The sequence below is a fragment of the Lutra lutra genome, chromosome X (genome assembly GCF_902655055.1).
Source record: "Lutra lutra chromosome X, mLutLut1.2, whole genome shotgun sequence".
In the NCBI taxonomy this organism is placed as follows: Eukaryota; Metazoa; Chordata; class Mammalia; order Carnivora; family Mustelidae; genus Lutra; species Lutra lutra.
In genome coordinates this window covers 8,611,059-8,630,203 of record NC_062296.1, presented here as the reverse complement: position 1 = coordinate 8,630,203, position 19,145 = coordinate 8,611,059, and the positions used below count along the sequence as shown (strand labels likewise).

The following is a 19,145-nucleotide window of genomic DNA, read 5'->3' as shown; positions in this document are numbered from 1 at the left end:
TGGGATCGGGCCCTGCATCGGGCTCTCTTCTCGGCAGGGAGCCTGCTTCCTCCTGTCTCTCTGCCTGCCTCTCTGCCTACTTCTGATCTCTCTCTGTGTCAAATAAATAAATAAAATCTTAAAAAAAAAAAAAAAGATCATATCCTGTATGAGGCCAAATCCTTAAAATTTACTTTTCTTTTGTGTCATGCTCAAACTTTATGAATGTTCCATTTGTATTAAAAATAGCATAAATTCTTATACACCTAAAATTAATACAATATTATATAACAATTTTATTTCAATATAAAAATGTTTAATCTCCTTTGGGTATAAATCAATACACATTATTGATGACAACTAATGTATATCTGATACTGTCTAAACACTTTACATATAACTCATTCATTCCTCACTAAAACCCTGTGGGGACTATATTATCATTTCCATTTTAAAAAGAAAAAAAAAACCGAGACAAAGAAATGTTAAATAATTTTCCAAAAGTCACATAGCTAGCAGAGAGTAGAGATGGTACTTGAACCCAGGCTTTCTGTCTTCGGAATCCATGCTTTAAGCTACTACTTTATATCACCTCTTACTAGTCTTATTTTAATATTCCAGTCCATTAGGGTTTTTTTGTATCCTTGTCCATCAATTCACAATAGAAGTGTGTTAAATGTTTGAAATGTCTATTCTCTGTGGTTCTATCATTTATAGCTTTATAGTTCTGTTGTCATGATCTTTACAACTTCTTGATCCATTTTTCCTGTTAGCATTAAATAATAACCCATTTGTCTTTTATGATGTTTTCACTTCAAATTCTATTTTATCTGACATAAAGTTGCTATATCTTTCCTTTAGCTTATACGTGTCTCATATATAACTCGCCATCCCTTTATTTTCATTGTATGTACACTTCAGTTTTATGTGTTTCATATATGGGGTAACCATATAATTTACTATTGTAAATGCCTAACCTGTGGAGTAGGGTGGAGGCAGGATGAGGACAGAAAGTTCAGGAGAGGACCAGCTTGCCTGCGCATATTATTGGTCCCCATCTCAGTCAGGTTGCAGCAGCACTCGGGTGATACCCCTCTGCCTCTAGCTGGCACTGCCCTGGTGTTAAGCTAGGTGCAGCTTTCTCCTTACAGGAGCAATGGGGCCTGGATGGTAATATTTCCATAACAATGTCATAGTGTGGGAATGGGCTATGGAGTAAAGCACCAAGTTAAGAAGCTCCTTCCCAACTTTGCATTCATCTATGAACTCTTGGTACATTTACTTTCTAAGAGATTTCATCTTTTCTCATGATATTAAATCCATCTATAGTCTCATGAATCCCAACTACATGGTTCCAGGCCAGACCCAACATCTCCCAGAGCTCCAGAAGGAAATATCCAACTACATACTTACCACGTCCACTTGGATACCTAATTGGCATCTTAAATTGCCATGTCCATAACGTCCTTGAATACTCACCATCATCATCACCCTTAATGGTATTTCCATTCTACCAACTGCTCAGGCAAAAACTTTGGAGTTACCTTTGACTCAGTGTCATTCACACAACCAATCTAATCCATTAGCACCTCAAAAGATTTCTAGAAACAAGTTCATTCTCATCACATCCCCAAAACAACACTTAGTCTAAATATTATCTCTTGACCCGATTATTGCAATAGCCTTCAATCCGGTCTCCCTGCTTTTGTTTTTTGATCCAGGACAATCTGATCATTAAACATTAGCCAGAGATATGTGATTAAAACATAAGTCAGACTATACTAAATCTCTGTCCAAAACTGAGATGGCTTCTTATTTTTTTCTGAGTAAAATTCAAAATCTATACTCTACCACACAAGCCCCTCCACATTCAACCTTCTGGCTACTTTTCTGAACTAATCTTCTAATACTCATCCCTGTACTGATTGCCCTCTTGATCAAAGAGCTTCCTGGGGGATATCCCCAATCCTAACCTAACCCTAACATGTCACGCACGTCTTACCAGGATCAGTTTATGATCAAGAACGTGGGACTGTTGGCTATTGTAGGGATACCCAAATAGTTACTGATTTTTTAAGATGAATGAAAATTTTAGGCCCATGTTCTAAGTAACCAAAGTATGAAACTAGCATACCTGAGGAAAGGAGTTGCTTTATTATCTACAGGCTCCATAGGGGTTTTCTAGAGTCAAGATGACTTTCAAAGCACTTTTCCACCAGGCAGTGGTTCTGGCATTGTGGAATATTGTACCCATGTGCTGAGTCAAAACTACCTTCAGTTTCAAATTTTCTAGCTGAGGTGATGGAGTACTTTCACAGCTTAAATTATACTGTCACTTCTTCACTAAAAATGTTGCAAAATTTTCTCATTTCACTCAGAGATAAAGCCAAAGTCTTTACAGTCTCTTAACACCCCCCTCATGTGAGATGGCTCTGCATTACCTGACTTCACCCCCTTTGATTTTCCACTTTGCTCACTCGGCTCCAGCTACCTTGCTATATTTAATGCCACAAAAGCTTCCACCTCAGAGCCTTTATAATCACTTTTCTTTTCCTAGAGTGTTCTTTCTTCTATGTTCCGGGTGCTACTGCTCATTTCCTGCAGATCTTCATTGAAAAATCACCTTATCAATAAAGCTGTACTAGTGATCACACTAATAAATTAACAAAATCACATTTCCCAGCACTCCTTAACCCCTTTCCTTCATTTATTTTTTCTCCATAGTGCTTATGATCACCATCTGAGATATAAGATACCTAGATATCTTGATAAATATACATATCCACACAGATCTACATAGGATATCTACCTAGATACACATACATACTCTGTTTTTTCATTGTCTGTCTCAATCCCATTAGAAAATAATATCTATGAGAGCAGAGAATTTTATCTATTTTATTCATACTCAAATCTCTGATATTCAGGATGATGTCAGACAGATATTCAACAAATATCTGTTGAATGGATAAAAAAATAAATGAATAAGCACTTTTTGGCATCATCCTCATTTCAAAACTCACTTTTAAAAGGAAATTTTCTGGGGCGCCGGGGTGGTTCAGTGGGTTAGATGTCTGACTTCAGCTCAGGTCATGATCTCAGGGTCCTGGGACAGAGCCTATGTCAAGCCAACATCGGGCTCTGCGCTCAGAGGGGAGTCTGCTTGCCCTTCTCCCTCTGCCCCTACTAGTGCTCTCTTCCTCTCTCTAAAATAAATAAATAAAATCTTAAAAAAAATAAATCAATAAAAATAAAAGGAACTTTCCTACATAGCATTGGGAATAAAGTCAATGCTGTAACAGTGTTACATCGTGACAGATGGTAACTACATTTGTGGTGAACATAGCATAACGTACAGACTTGGGGAATCACTATGCTGTATACCAGAAAATAATGTAACTTTGTGTGTCAATTATACTCAAATAAAAAAAGGAATTATCCTAGTGAATATTTTAAATCATCTATAACTCCTTTATTAATTAAGCATATTGGAAAAATATTCTAATCCATTTTGTTTGATAGGTGACCTAATAATATTAACAGCTGGTATTCTGGGTGTTTTCTATTAGCAGGTACAATGTTAAGCCATTTACATGCATATCATCTTACAAAAGACCATGCAAGAAAGGTATCAGTATTCTCAATTTATAGATGTGAGAAGTGAGACATGGAAAAATTAATTTAATCAAAGTGATATGGCTCCTATTATAATACTATGTGTCAACTACATTCAAATAAAAAAAGTGACAATGCTACTAATGGTTGCACAAGAATACAAACTAAGGTGTGTGTTCACCAAAACTCTTTAAGGCTCCTTATAAAGTCCACTATAAAAGATGAGAATCATATCAGCTTATCCCTGCAGATAATGAAACTAAGAAAGCAATCATCTAGAATCCATTCCTCTACCATTACCAGCTTTCAGTAACTCACATAATAGATTGTTTTTAATGAGCAAGAATCTTTATAGTCAGAATATTAAAAATAGAACCTGAGAATAATACACTGTAAATAATCACTTAAGTTGCCTTGGTTTATGTATTTAGTGATAAAGCTACGATATTATAGTTCTCTTTATTCATAAAGCTTTGTATGTGTGAGGTAATGACATCTTTTCTTCTCTTTGGTCTCTATTAAAATGTACAATGCTTCTGAAATCAAAGGGCTTTAATCTCATGTGATATGGAAAATTTCCAGTCAGGGTTAATTAAGCAGGAACTATAATACTTATGGTAATGACTAATGGACCTTAACATCCTGAGTTATTATTTTTCCACTGGTTTTGCACATTTGGGACTGAGTGGCCTGCCAGACACACACTGCCACTATACTATCCTGATATTGATTTGAAATTGATTTTTATTTTATTTTATAAAGTCCTATTTTTTAATGGGTCCTCACACAGTTACAGCCACAAAAGTCATAATTTTACACTGAAACCTTGCTATAGTCTGGATGTTTGTGTCTTCCCAAAATTCAAATGGTGGAATCCTAACCCCCTAGAGTTGTTTATATTAGAAGGTGGGGACTTTGGGAAGTGATTAGCTTGAAGGGGGAGAATATGTCACTTAAAAACATGCCTCTTTGGCATATGGATTATCTTGAGCTAGTTATTTTTAAGAAAAAGCAGAGAAAGGGGAACTGAAAACCAATTAGAAGTATCTTATTGTAAGGAACATTTACATTTATAAAGGAAATCTCCATTTGTAAAGGTATCTCCCTTTCTGTACCAGAAAGAGAAGGATGGCTTTAATCTCTAGAAACTCTTATTAATGGAAAAGGCAAAGACTTATATCTGCATAACAAACTTAGCCTTGTTTACGTGCTTTTTCTGCTTACCTCACATAACTGGCTCCCTCCACCCCCCAGATCTTTCTTGTGCCTTTTGCTGGAGATAGTATTTAAAGCAGTGACTTAGGCCATTTTGGAGAGTTACTCAATTTTCCTGGGTCTCTCCTATGGATACAGGAGGTACATGTTATTAAATTTCTATTTCTCTCCTGTTAATCTATCTTTTATTACGGGGTGGGGGGCAGTCTCAGCCAAGAACTTAGAATAGTAGAAGGAAAATCATTTTTCTTCCCCTACAAGGTCATGAGAGTAGAGACCTCATGAATGGAATTAGTGCCTTATAAAGGAGGCCCCAGAAAGATCTCTAGCCCCTTCTGCCATGTGAGGACATAGCAGGAAGTCTGCAGCCCAGAAGAGAGACCTCACCTGACCATGCTGGCACTCTGATCTCTGACTTCCAGCTTCCAGAACTATGAGAAATATCTCTCTATTGTTTACAAGCCACACAGTCTGTGGTATTTTGTTATAGGAGCCCAAATGGACTACGACAGACCTGATACTCTATATAACATGAAAGAATAATGAACTGGCACAACTTAGCCACTTGAACTAAAAAGAATGATGAAAAGATAATGGAATATGGATAATACGAAAATCATTTAAACATGCTAAAAAGGGAAAAGCCAAGGTTGAGGAATACCAAGTACACATAATTATACTTTCTTTCCACACGCTTGCAAATATGTTATAGACTTTAGTTCTTATATTTGTGTGTTATTATCACAATAATCATTCTAAAAGAGAAGGCAGCAGAAACCCAGAAATATTAAGCGAATTCACCAAGTTCATGGTGCTAGTAAGTGTTAGAACCAGACTACAATTCTACAATTCTATGGTCAAGTAATCTTCAACAAAGCAGGAAAGACTATCCAGTGGAAAAAAGACAGTCTCTTCCACAAATGGTGTTGGAAAAACTAGATAGCAACATGCAAAAGAATGAAACTAGACCACTTTCTTATGCCATACACAAAAATAAATTCCAAGTGGATCAAAGGCCTAAATGTGAGACCTGAAACCATAATAATCCTAGAAGAGAAGACAAAGTAACTTCTTTCACATCAGCTACAGCAACTTCCTTCTAGATTTGTCTCCTGAGGCAAGGGAAACAAAAGCAAAAATAAACTACTGGGACTACATTAAAATAAAAAGCTTCTGCACAGCAAAGGAAACTATCAACAAGACCAAAAGGCAACCTATGGAATGGGAGAAGAAAGATATTTGCAAATGACATATCCAATAAAGGGTTAGTATTCAAAATATATAAAGAAGTTACAAAACTCAACACCCAAAAAACAAATAATCCTATTTAAAAGTGGGCAGAAGACAGGAACCTTTTTTAAGGAAGACATACAGATGGCTAACAGACTCATGAAAAGATTCTCATCATCACTTATCATGAGGGAAATACAGATCAAAACTACAATGAGATGTCACCTCATACCTGTCAGAATGGCTAAAATCAACAACACAAGAAACAACAGGTGTTGGTGAGGATGTGGAGAAAGAGGAACCTCCCCTGTTGGTGGGAATGCAGCCAGTCTGGAAAATAGTATGGAGTTTCCTCAGAAAGTTAAAAATAGAACTACCATATGATCCAGCAATCACACTACTGAGTATTTACCCAAAGAATACAAACACACTAATTCAAAGGGATACATGCGCCCCTATGTTTACTGTGGCATTATTTACAACAGCCAAGATATGGAAGGAGCACAAATGTCCACTGACAGCTGAATGGATAAAGAAGACATATATATATATAGAGAGAGAGAGAGACTGAGACAGAGAGAGAGAGGGGGAGAGACAATTATTGAGCCATATAAAAAGGGTGAGATCTTGCTATTTGCAGTGACAGGTGTGGAGCTAGACAGTATAATGCTAAGTGAAATAAGTCAGTTAGAGAAAGACAAATATTGTGATTTCACTCATGTGTGGAATTTAAGAACCAAAACAAACAAGGTTAAGGGAGAGAGAGAGAAACCAAGACAGACTCTTAACTATAAAGAACAAACTGCTGGGGCGCCTGGGTGGCTCAGTGGGTTAAGCCGCTGCCTTCGGCTCAGGTCATGATCTCAGAGTCCTGGGATCGAGCCCCACATCGGGCTCTCTGCTCAGCGGGGAGCCTGCTTCCTCCTCTCTCTCTGCCTGCCTCTCTGCCTGCTTGTGATCTCTCTGTCAAATAAATAAAAATAAAATCTTTAAAAAAAAAAAAAAAAAAGAACTGCTGCTTACCAGAGGGGAGGTGGGTGGGGCGATGGGTGAAACAGGTGATGGGGATTAAGGAGTGCACGTGTCCTGATGAGCACCAGGTTATTAAAATAAAAACTTTTAAAGTCAGAATGAGGGGCACCTGGCTGGCTCAGTCAGTAGAGCATATGACTCTTCATTTCAGGCTTGTGAGTTCAAGCCACATGTTGGGTATAGAGATAACTGAAAAATAAAGACATCTTTAAAAAAAATCAAACTGAATCATTCGGTTGCATGAGGTGCAGACTGACACTCTGCACACTTTATCACCATGTCCTTCTGTTTTCCCAGCATTTCTTTCATTAATGTGGTTCAACTGACCTGACAGTCAGTGTGTGAGCCCGCACCACGTTGGGTCAATTACTCCAACTTTAAATTGGAAGTGAGTGCCTGGTGTGGTAAATATCTTTCATTAGTCTTGCTGTTTCAGGTTTTATCAGAATGTATATGTACCCAAGTGTATTTCTGGAGGACTTTAACACCACTTTGTCAAATTCAGGGAAGACTGTGTGTGATTGTTTTAGTGCAATTACCATAAAACATACATTGAATTTAGGGGGGGGGGGGCTCTTTACAAATATCAAACATTCCCTTACAGTAAAATGAACATCTGTTCATTCCAGCCTCCTTTCATATGACTTGGGAGATACTGTGGTTTCTCTTTACGGGTTTAGAAAAATTCTTGATAGATTTATTCCTATAAATGCATTAGATATTTTTCCTTTCATATGTGACCTCACACATACACATATATACACACATATATGTATGTATGTATGTATGTATATACATAATAAAGATTCAGAATGAGCTTCCCCAAAATGTGCCACTTTGGCACATGGATCATTTCAGCTGAAGACAATCAAGGCCCAGAAGATTCAGGAGAAGCTTTTACCTCCCCCTTAATTGCCTCTAAGAATTTAGTTTAGATAGAGGGCCTGGTCCCGGAAGACAACTATCACCAGAGGTAAGTAAACAGAGTCCGATCTAGGTATGATAAGCTGGAGGGAGCTCCACAGGGCCTGTGTTCCCCCATCTGCATGGCATGACAGACATTAGTTTACCAAACATTTGCTCTTCCAATCTTCCCGTGAACTGCCTTCCTTCCCTTTGAAGCCCCAGACCCCATACCTCAGTCTGCTTAGCTCAGGATAGCATATAAACGTCAACTGCCTCTGAGCCCAAGTCTGTATAGTGCTCCAAAACATACAATTTTTTTTCTCCTGTTAATCTCTCTTATGTCAATTTAATTAATAGACCAGGGAAAAGAATCTAGAAGGGGAGAAAAAAATTTTCCTCCCCTGCAATAATTATAATAATATTACATTATAGTTATATTAATATGTATTACATATATAATTGGTTTCAACTTACCTGATTTGACTCTCTTAATAGTTTTCATAGTTTTTACTTTATTATCCTGGGACTTCTAACTATAAAATACACTCTGAGTTTGCACTGCATTGTTAAAATCAAGTGATTTTTGTCCATTTAATAGAAAAGATGTTTTAAAAACAGCCATCACATTCTCATGCGTACTAAGTGCTACACATCTCCATACAGGAAGAGTCAAGTAGCATCCCTGATTTGGGTGCTCCCTCCCCAAATGAAACCCCAAATGCTCTGGAAGACATCCTCAGCAGGCCTTAAATCACGTCTATTAGGGATAGGTTGTTCTCTGTACTCACATACCAGAAGGTGAGTGGATTTTGGATAGCAAAGGAACATGTTATTCATAAATATGGGCTATAGAATTAATCATATTTTGGTAACGCAACCCCTTAATGTGTTGGCTGATTTGCGGTTTAGCAAAGTATTTTCAGGTAGCTTCATTCTTGACCTGAAGGTGGTATAATGATTACATCTGATTTTTAGGAAAGACAAATGGGTTCTTAGAAGAATAGATGGAAGGTATGATAGTTTGTGACATTTGTCTGAGTGTACTGTTGACCTATAGTCTCCTCTTCTGTGACAAAAGTCAATCTTCCCATGATGATGAAACTCTCTGGGAAGGGATTTAGGATAACTGAGTTCTTTTTGAAGGATCTGCCTTTAGGTAGATAAGGTGAGTTCAGAGAAAGCCTCCCCAAGTTTGTTATTTTTCAAAAGCCTAAACCTCAAAGTAATCAAAATACCAAAATGGCATATTTTATACTGGTATATTGCTACCCTTCAAAGCTTTCCTTGATCACTTTAATTTTACAACCTGGGCCCATACCAAAACTCCAAATCCCTTTTAACCTGGATGTATATTTTCCCCTTGACCTTTATTTTATTTTTATTTAAATCCACTGAACAACATAAAAAGCTACACTAGTTTCAGGTGTACAATATAGGGATTCAAGAATTCTGTATATTACTCAGTGTTCATCAAGATAAGTGTACTCTTCATCCCCTCCATCTACCTCACCCATTCCACCCACCCTCATACCATCAGTTTGTTCTCTACATTTAAGAGTCTACAGGGTTTTTTGGGCTTTTTTTGTCTTTGTTCATTTGCTTTCTTAAATTCCACATATGAGTGAAATCATGTGGTATTTGTCTTTCTCTGATTTATTTTGCTTAGCATTACAGTCTCTAGATCCATCCATGTTGTTGCAAATGGCAAGATTTCATTACTTTTTTATGGCTGAGTAACATTCCATTGTATATATATGCCACAACTTCTTTATCCATTTGTCCATCAGTGTGCGCTCAAGGTGCTTCCATATCTTGGCTATTATAAATAATGCTGCAATAAACATGGGGGTGCATTTATCTTTTCAAATTAGTGTTTTTGTATTCTTTGGGTAAATACCCAGTAGTGGAATTATTGGACCATATGGTAGTTCTATTTTTAAATTTTCTGAGGAACCTCTATACTGTTTTCCCCAGTGGCTGTACCAGTTTGCATTCCCAACAACAGTGCACTACGGTTCCTTGACCTTTATTTTGACCACCCTCTAATGGTATATAACTTATGTCTGCGCTCCTTCCTCCCACCTAGAATGCAAGTTCCCTGAGGACAAATATTCTCAATTCTTTTGTTTAATAATGGCATGTAACTGTCACTGATAATTTGTTGAACAAATACCATATGGCAGTGTGTAACTATTATAATTAAAACAACGGAATATCTGGTTCGAGAAGTGACTGAAGGATCAGTGTAACAAATTAGAAGCTCAAATGAGACCCAATTTCACCCTGGCAGAAAAAAAAAAGTAACTGAAAAACCTCACCTTCCCAGTATTTACCCAAATAAATTCCACATGGGTTAAGGGGTAGAGTATAAAATATGAACCATAAAATCACAATCCAGAGAGGGACATACACTATCTATTGTTAAGGAAAGAAAGCTGAAAAGGAAAGAAGTTGCAGAAAAATAGAATGAGCTCATACTTGCACAAACAAAAACAAGGTGGAAAAAAAGTGTTATGTGATTACATATATGAGTTAGTAGATGGTTGTGTCAGCAAAGAAAAGAATGTGGACAGATAAATACAAGGTATTTGGTAATGATTGAGGCTGGATATATGGATTGAATACTAATTTTTTTTAAAGATTTTATTTATTTATTTGAGAGAGAGAGCATGAGTGAAGAGAAGGTCAGAGAGAGAAGCAGACTCCCCGTGGAGCTGGGAGCCCGATGCAGGACTCGATCCCGGGACTCCAGGATCATGACCTGAGCCGAAGGCAGTCGTCCAACCAACTGAGCCACCCAGGCGTCCCCTAACTTTTTTCTTTATATAGTCGTGCATTGTCTCAAATATTAAAATAAGCAAGTAGTGTTTTTAATTAAATCACACACAGATTTTTTTTATTAAAGGAAATTTAGCTCCTACCACAATAAACAAAGTCTTCAAGTCTCAATCTTCCCAATCTGTAAAAAGGGATATTCCTGGCCTTACAACTAGGAACAATTATGATAATGACAATTATTAACATTTACCAAGTTCTCACTGACATTTCAGGCACTGTGCTAAGAGCTATGATGTGGTTCTACCCATTTAATCTGCATAGTAAAACTCATGACAGAAAATATTATTACTTCTACCTCAATGATCTGTCAAGAGGATTAAATAACCTATCACACATGAAAATACTGCTATAAACTGAACACAATTGAGAAATGAAAGTAATTACATCATTTTTATATGCAGTCACACATTTACTGAAACAAATTTATTGATAATTTAGTTTGTTTAGTCCTTGAGGACTTACATCCTTGGCTTTCACCTTGTGAGCGCTCTGAACAATACAACCCATTAGCTGAGCTTAATCACCACTCCAATATCACCATGTGGTTTAACATGGTAGTAATCAGCCCACTTACAGACTTCATCAAAAATAAAATATGTGGGGGCACCTGGATAGTGCAGTCAGTTAAGCATCTGACTTCCGGTTTCTGCTGAGGTCATGATCTCATGGTCATGGGATCGAGCCCTGCGCCGCGTACTGTGCTCAGTGTGGAATCTGCTTGAGGTTCTTTCTCCCTCTCCCTCTACCCCTTTTGCTAGTGCTCTCTCTCTCTAATAAATAAAAATCTTTAAATAAAATAAATAAAATAAAATAAATATTTGGGAGGATCAAGAGATACAAACTTCCAGCTATAAAATAAAAAAGTCTTGGGAATATACGTATAGCATGGTGAACACAGTCAATAATATTGTATTAACTTTGTATGATAACAGACAGTAGGTAATTAAGCTTACTATGATCAGTTTGCAATGTATGCAAATGTCAAATTGCTATTTTGTACACATGAAACTAATATAATATTGTGTGTCAATTATACTTCAATTAAAAAGATAAAAATAAAAAAATGTGCTTCAAAGACACTATTAAAAAATGAAAAGGCAACTCACAGAATGGGAGAAAATACTCACAAATTATGTATTTGATAAGAGCTTATTATCCATGATATATCACTAACTTTTGCAACTTAACAATAAGAAGACAGTCCAATTTTTAAAAATGAGAAAATGATCGAGGAGCCTGGGTGGCTCTGTCACTTAAGCGGCTGACTCTTGGATTTGGCTCAGGTCATGATCTTGGGGTAATGGGATCAAGCCCAACTTGAGCTCCCGACTCAGCAGGGAGTCTGCCTCCTTTCTTCCTCTGCCCTTTCCCCCTACCCCCCAACCCTGCTTGCACACTCTCTCTCTCTGAAATAAATAAATCTTTTCTTAAAAATGAGAAAAGGATCTAGATATTTATTCAAAAAAGATAAACAAAAGGCCAATAAGTACATAAAAAGATGCTCAATGTCATTAGTCATTAGGGGGATGCAAATCAAAACCAAAATGAGATACCATTTCACATCCTATAATTTGATGAAAATTAATTTTAAAAAGACAATAGCAATTCTTTTTTTTTTTTTAAGATTGTATTTATTTATTTGAAAGAGACTAAGCCAGAGGGAGAGGGAGAAAGAATCTGAGGCAGACTCCACAGTGAGTACAGAGCCTGACTCAGGGCTTGATCTCACAATTGCAAGATCATGACCTGAGCCCAAACCAAGAGCTGGATGCCCAACTGACTGAGCCACCCAGGTGCCCGGACAATAGCAATTCTTTGCAAGGCTGTTGAGATAACATTGCTGGTGAGAATGTAAATATAGCAGCTCCCTTGAAACAAAGTCTGGCATTTCCTCAAAATGTTCAAATATATCTACTATATGACCCAGAAATTCTACCTAGGTCAATTCCACACATGTCCACACAAAATCTTGCACACAAATATTCATAGAACCGTTATTCATAAGAGCCAAAAAATGTAAATAAAGCACATAACCATGAACAGACGAATGGACAAATTCAATGTGGCATATCCGTACAATGATTCATAGTATCTAGTGATTAAAAAAAAAGAATGAAGTAACAATGTATCAATAAGCCTTGAAAATACGCCAGGTGAAAGAAACGGATACAAAAGGCCATATTCTGGGGCACCTGGGTGGCTCAGTTGATTAAGCATCTACCTTTGACTAGGATCAGGATCCCAGGGTCCTGGGATTGAGCCCCATGTGGGGCTCCCTGCTCAGTGGGGAGCCTGCTTCTCCCTCTCCTTCTGCCTGCATCTCCCCCTGCTTGTGCTCGCTCTCTCTTGGTCTCTCTATCAAATAAATAAATACAGTCTTTTAAAAAGGCCATATATTGTGCTATTTCATTTACATGAAATGTCCATTATGAGCAAATTCATAGAGATACAAAGTAGAATAGTGGTTGCCAGGTGCTGGAGGAGGGAGATACCCAGTGACTGCTAATGGATATAGAGTTCTTTTGGGGGTGATGAAAACATCCTAGAATAAGGCAGTGGTGATGACTGCCCAACTCTGTCAATAAACTAAAATCTACTGAGTTGTAAACTTTAAGGGGTAGGTTTTATGGTAGTTATATCTTAATTTTTAAAAAGTCAGTGCTGGAAGAGGCCATATGTATTCAGTGCAGCACAATCTTCATTTCACAAATAGACAAAGGACTTGCACAAAGAAATAGGATGTTCTAGGATAGATTAATACTAACAACATAAATGGTGGAAACAAAAGTCAACACAGAATGCTTACAGTGTGCCAAGGATTATTCAAAGTTGTTCACATACCTGCATATCTTGAGTTCTTACAAGAACCTATGAGGTAGAAGCTGGGATATAGATCTTTTTTTACTGATGACAAAAAAAAAAAAAAATAAGGAGGGACGCCTGGGTGGCTCAGTTGGTTAAGCAGCTGCCTTCAGCTCAGGTCATGATCCAGGCGTCCTGGGATCGAGTCCCACATCGGGCTCCTTGCTCGGCGGGGAGCCTGCTTCTCCCTCTGCCTCTGCCTGCCTCTCTGTCTGCCTGTGCTCACTCGCTCTCTCTCCCTCTGTCTCACAAATAAATAAATAAAATCTTTTAAAAAAATAAGGAAAAAATGTTTAATAACTGTCTACATCTCACAGCCAGCAAACTCATCCTTGACCAGTGTGTGTCTGATTGCCTCACTGAAGCACCTCGAGTCCTCTCATGATTAATCCTGCACTAGCACATACAAAATATTTGGGCAAATCACTGAAAATGTTCAGTTTCTCTTGTGGAGTTTGGCCAATCCCAGATACCGTGAAGGGTGGCAAAGCATGAGCACTGTCCATCCATCCTTGGCTGCTTGACTGGTTTGGGCTGGCCTGGCTTAAGGGATGGATGGGGGAGGAAATGAGATTTCTGTGTTTTCTGTACTCACACCCTTGACCCACTCCACTTTCATTACCAGGGTTCCAGGGCTGTGGTCACTGGTTTTCTGTAATGTGAACTGTAGGGATTTGTGGGACACAGAGAAGTGTGGTGGGGGATTGCTTTTGTCTTTTTGGAAAAGTAAACCATTTTCAAAGTTCCATTCTTAACAATGTGAACACCAGAAGTTAGAGAAGGTGAAGATACTTCCTAATTAAAGAAAACACAGAAATAAGACTGTTCTCTCTGGGTCCTCATAATCATCCAGGTAAATGGAGAGCAGGTGATTAAGATCCCCAATGAGGGAAGTTTGTAAGTTGGAGGGCAGTGGGTGAGCATTTTCTAGGGTTATGGGAAAATGCTGGATACATTCATGATGATGTGGTGGAGAGAGAAATGAAAGCTATATTGAGAGTGCGATAGAGTGGGCATTCCTCCATCTACAGCCCTGCTGTGTGCGGTACACTAACCAGAGAGCTTGTCTGGGTAGAGTGATGCTCAACAAGAATAAAGTTTATGGTGGCTTTTAGACCAGTGATGGGGGTGGAGCTGTCCGTGCCCTTCAGCTGCTTTCCCTGAACTCAGGAGTGTGCCATGGCAGCCATCTGCATCTCAGGCATTCTCAAGATGTTTAGACTCTAAAACCAGAAGGCCAATGGAAGTTTGTTTTTTTTGTTTGTTTGTTTTTAGGAATATATACATTCATTTATGTATGTCAACATACCAATGGAAGTTAATCACAATTTATAGGATGGGGCTCTCAGAAGAAATGGAGCTTAGCCCCTGATATAAGTACAAAATAAGGCAAGAAATCTAGCTTTGCTTGTCCTGGAAAGATATCCAGCCTTCTTTATATACGTCTAGAAAGAGTAAGATAAACTTATGTCTAGTAATTTTTTATATTTGGGGTTTTAGTACAAGTGTTTTCTCATTTTTTACATTCATTCTCTATGTTGATTATTAATTGTGAAAAGTAATCTTCTAATTTTTATATATATCATTTTTTTGCCCCACCACCTTATCTCTCGTACAATCTAGCCATCTGGCTTTCTTGAAGTACTAATCTTTACAGGAATTTGGAATGGAGAAAAGGGAAATTTCAGCTTGCTTCAAGGATTCCTGAAATAACTTATTGTGGCAGAAAATATTTGTAGTTCTTATATCTGATAAGAAAGTCTTACACAGGGGCGCTTGGGTGGCTCAGTGGATTAAAGCCTCTGCCTTAGGCTCAGGTCATGATCCCAGGGCCCTGGGAGCCCCACATTGGACTCTGCCCAGCAGGGAGCCTGCTTCCCTTCCTCTCTCTCTGCCTGCCTCTCTGCCTACTTGTGATCTCTGTCAAATAAATAAATAAAATCTTTTAAAAAAAAGTCTTACACATATTATATAAACAATTCCTACAATCCAATAATAAGAAGGCAAGCTAATGATTTTTGGGTTTTTCTTATTTTTTTCTTTCTTTTTTCTCAAGTTTTTATTTAAATTACAGTTAGTTAACACACAGTATAATATTAGTGTAGAATTTAGTGATTCATCACTTACATACAACACCCAGTGCTCATCACAAGTACCTTCCTTAATTCCCATCATCCATTTAACCCATCCTTCTGCCCAACACCCCTCTAGTAACCTTCAGTTTGTTCTCAATAGTTAAGAGTCCCTTTTCTGGTTTGCCTCTCTCTTTTTTTCTCCCCCCATGTTCATCTGTTTTGTTTCCTAAATTCCACATATGAGTGAAATCATGTGGTATCTGTCTTTCTCTGACTGACTTATTTTGCTAGCATTATAGCCTCTAGATTCATCCATGTAGTTACAAATCAGAAGATTTCATTCCTTTTATGAATAATAACCAATTGTGTGTGTGTATGTGTGTGTGTGTGTATAGAGAGAGAGAGAGAAAGAGAGAGAGAGAGAGAGAGAAATACACAGATATAGACCACATCTTCTTTATCCATTCATTAGCCAGTGGACGTTTAAGCTCTTTCCAGAATTTGATTACTGTTGATAATGCTGCTATAAACATTGGGGTGCATGTATCCTTTCAATCAGTATTTTTGTATCCTTTGGGTAAATACCAGGTAGTGCAATTGCTGGGTCCTAGGGTAGCTCTATTTTCAACTTTTTGAGGAACCCCCATGCTATTTTCCAGAGTGGTTGCACCAGCTTGCACTCCCACCAACACGTAGAAGGGTTCCCCTTTCTCCACATCCTCGCCAGCATCTGTCATTTCCCGACTTGTTAATTTTAGCCATTCTGACTGGTGTGAGGTGGTATCTCACTGTGGTTTGGATTTGGATTTCCCTGATGCCAAGGGATGTTGAGTACTTTTCATGTGTCTGTTGCCATCTGTATGTCTTCTTTGGAAAAATGTAATTTAAGCTACTTAAAAGGCAGGGGAGTGTTGCCTGGCTGGCTCAGTAGAGCATGACACTCCTGACCTAGGGGTTGTAGGTTCAGGTCCCACTTTGGGTGTACAGAATACTTAAAAATATTTTTTTAAGTAGGCTCCACACCCAATGGGGCTTAAATTCACGACCCTGAGATCAAGACTCAGATGCTCAACCAACTGAGCCCACCCAGGTGCCCCCAAAAAAGATCTTTTAGAAAAGTAGAGGAAATGGATTAAAATAGATATTTCATCAAAGAATATATGCTAATGGTCAATAAGCACATAAAATGATCAGTATGATTAGTCATCAGGGAAATATAAATTAAAAGTACAATGAGATACCACTTTATAGTCACTAGGTATGGTATAGAAGACTGTAACAAGTATTGGTGAGGATGGGGAGAAACTAGAAAAATCATACATTGCTGTTAAGATTATAAAATAATTCAGCCATTTTGGAAAACACCATAGCTATTCCTCAAAATATAAAACGTAGAATTTACTTATGATCCAGCACTTCCACACCTAGTTACACACTCAAGGTAAATAAAAATAGATCCAAACAAGCACTTCCACATGAATGCTCATAGTAGCATTATTCATAATAGCTAAAAATTGGAAACAACCCAAATGTCCATCAACTGATGAACAGATATGCAAAATGTGGTCTAGCTATACAACAGAATAGTATTCAGTCATAAAAAGGAATGAAGTACTGTACATGCTACAACATCTATGTGCCTTGAAAACAATATGATAATTGGAAAAAAGAAACAGCCATAAAACACCTCATATTATATGACTCCATTTATATGAAATACCCAGAAATTCAAATCTAAAGCAAAGGACATAGATTGCCTGGGGGCTAGAACAGGAAGCCAAATACAAATGAGCAATTAATTTCTTTTAAAGTTGAAGGCAATGCTGCAAATTTAGTTATAGTAATGGGTGCACGCATCTAGATTTACTAAAACTCACTGAATTTGTGTGTATAACATGAAACCAATATATTTTATGATATGTAAATTACACCTCTAATTTTTTTCTTTTTTAAGAAGAGAAAACAGCACTGCCATATTCAGCGTTCTACTTGGGAAGGTGGCCTTGCATAGATTTTAAAATGAACTGCACCTTTCTGAGTAGATAATGCTTAACAAGGCAAAGCTTGTGGTGGGCTTGGGAACAGGGTAAGGATAAGGCACAGAGGTGCCCCTTTTGAGGACCTGATTTTTAAAAATTAGCAATACAAAGCGGGATGCAAATTTTTTTCTTTCCCTCAAGCTATGATAGAACTCCATGAAAGACTGGCTAGTCCCAATTTTTTTTTTAATTTCACTACTATATATGTGTTTCCCTCTGTCTGAAACTGTATCACGATTTCTCCCCGGAAGCAATCTTGAATCCGTAAAAATGATACAGAATGTTAAGAATTCGACCCTTAAAAACCCTCAGTGAATGGATCATTTTGCTAGTTAATTATTGTTAACATTTTATATGAGAAAGTAAAGAATAAACATGCGGGAACATTCTAGAAAAGGAAAGGTTCTATACTCACTATTTAGAAAAATGTCCGGGAAAACTGCAGCAAAGACCCGTCCTCAGCCGGTCAGGGCCGTGGGCAGGGAACTTCTTCTTCCCTGAGGTCTTGGTCCCAAGTTTCCCGAAGCTGCTGGAGCCACCTCGTTAGTCCTGAGGAAACTTAAGTTCTGTCACTGAAAAAGGCGCCGACCTCAGCGGGCAAACTACGCATGCGCGTCACAGGAGCCAGAAACGGTGGGTTCGCGCGCCCCCTGCTGGCCCTAAGGGCACAATGCAGGAAACTCAAGCCAGGTTGTTAAGACTGGCTGTGCCCTTTGGTGGTGGTCCTGCTGGTTTGCTGAAATTCAGTATTGGGATCCATCACTGCCATGGGAAGTTGAAACGGAAGTGGAACTCTTTCTTCTGTGCCCAGATGGGAATTTATAGTGGTAACATGAAGCTAAGTTCAAAGTCAATATACAAAATTCAGTTGATTTTCTATATCCCAGTAATAAATAATTGGACTATAAGAGGCACAATACATTTACAGTACACCAAAAAACAACAGAAAAAGAAATCCTCAAGTATAACTCCAACAAAATATTTACAGACATTTATGGAAAAAAATATGAAACACTTTTGATATCAAATGAAACAAAAATAAATCTGTTGGGATATAGTCCTTGTTCATGATTTTTTCTTCCTTTGGTGAGAACATTTAAATTCTTAGCGAATTCCCATTATACAATACAGTTATCAATACAATACAATATCAATACAATAGTTATCAACTATAGTGCTATGTTTTATATTAGATCTTCAGACCTTACTTATCTAATAGCTGGAAATGTGTACCCTTTTATCAACCTTTCTCTATTTCCTCCACCTTCCTGCCCCTGATACCTACCCAAAAGTTCTTATCACAAGAAAAAAAACTGTAAATATGTAAAATAAATATATAAATATAAATAATATA

The 19,145-nt window shown here is 37.8% G+C and overlaps 1 long non-coding RNA gene across 2 annotated transcripts in view; it reads right to left on the bottom strand.

The window, feature by feature from the left end:
* The window catches only part of LOC125092439 (uncharacterized), a 322,347-nt gene extending 303,977 nt beyond the window's left edge, over positions 1-18,370 (bottom strand). For both annotated transcript variants that reach the window (XR_007124927.1, XR_007124926.1), the window contains exon 1: positions 18,207-18,370. This is a non-coding gene — a long non-coding RNA (uncharacterized LOC125092439). The remainder of the gene's footprint in view (positions 1-18,206) is intronic.
* Between the last annotated feature and the right edge of the window lie 775 nt (positions 18,371-19,145).